General features: G+C 38.7%; 1 non-coding gene across 1 annotated transcript; it reads right to left on the reverse strand.

Moving 5' to 3' along the window:
- Positions 1–748: 748 nt before the first annotated feature.
- On the reverse strand, positions 749–856 carry LOC127739889 (small nucleolar RNA R71). Its single transcript, XR_008000631.1, has one exon. It is a non-coding gene; the product is annotated as a small nucleolar RNA R71 (small nucleolar RNA).
- Positions 857–1391: the final 535 nt, after the last annotated feature.

Raw genomic sequence — 1391 nt, forward strand, 5'->3', positions numbered from 1 at the left:
AATTAAAATAAAAACAAAAATAATTTTCTTTTCTTAAAATTAAAATTCAAATTCTCTCCACTCATAAAAAATTCGAACCCTCTCCCTCTCTCTGAGTTCGAATTTTTCTCTTTCTTTCCTCATTCTTATTCTTCTTCTCTTCTACTCACATAAAGGAATCTATATACTGTGACATGGAGGATTTCATACTTTCTTCGTTTTCTTCTCTCTCATATGAGCAGGAACAAGAAAAAAGGCATTCTTGTTGAAGCTGATCCTGAACCTGTAAGGACCTTGAAAAGGAAGCTAAGAGCAGCTAAAGCACAATACTCTGAAGAGAACCTAACTGAAATTTTCGAACAGGAAAAGGATATGGCAGCCGAACCCAACAACAATAATACAAGAAGGTGCTTGGTGACTTTACTGCACCAAATTCCAACTTCCATGGAAGAAGCATCTCAATTCCTGCCATTGGAACAAACAATTTTGAGCTTAAGCCTCAATTAGTTTCTCTAATGCAACAGAATTGTAAGTTTCATGGACTTTCATCAGAAGATCCTTTCAGTTCTTAACTGAATTCTTGCAGATCTGTGATACTGTTAAGACCAATGGAGTTGATCCCGAGGTCTACAAGCTTATGCTTTTCCCTTTTGCTGTAAGAGACAGAGCTAGAATATGGTTGGACTCTCAACCTAGAGATAGCCTGAACTCTTGGGATAAGCTGGTCACGGCTTTTTTAGCCATGTTCTTTCCTCCTCAAAAGCTGAGCAAGCTTAGAGTGGATGTTCAAACCTTCAGGCAGAAAGAAGGTGAATCCCTTTATGAAGCTTGGGAAAGATACAAGAAACTGACCAAAAAGTGTCCTTCTGACATGCTTTCAGAATGGACCATCTTGGATATATTCTATGATGGTCTGTCTGAATTGTCTAAGATGTCATTGGACCATTCTGCAGGTGGATCTATTCACCTGAAGAAAATGCCTGCAGAAGCTCAGGAACTCATTGAAATGGTTGCAAATAACTAGTTCATGTACACCTCTGAGAGGAATCCTGTGAATAATGGAACGCCTCAGAAGAAGGTAGTTCTTGAAATTGATGCTCTGAATGCCATATTGGCTCAGAACAAAATGTTGACTCAGCAAGTCAATATGATTTCTCAATGCCTGAATGGTTTGCAAAATGCATTCAATAGTACTAAAGAAGCATCTTCTGAAGGAGAAGCTTATGATCCTGAGAACCCTGCAATGGCAGAGGTGAATTACATGGGTGAAGCCTATGGAAACACCTATAATCTCTCATGAAGAAATCATCCAAATTTCTCATGGAAGGATCAACAAAAGCCTCAACAAGGCTTTAATAATAGTGGAAGAAACAGGTTAAGCAATAGCAAGCCTTTTCCATCATCCTCTCAGC

Source organism: Arachis duranensis, chromosome 6 (genome assembly GCF_000817695.3).
Source record: "Arachis duranensis cultivar V14167 chromosome 6, aradu.V14167.gnm2.J7QH, whole genome shotgun sequence".
Taxonomy (NCBI): domain Eukaryota; kingdom Viridiplantae; phylum Streptophyta; class Magnoliopsida; order Fabales; family Fabaceae; genus Arachis; species Arachis duranensis.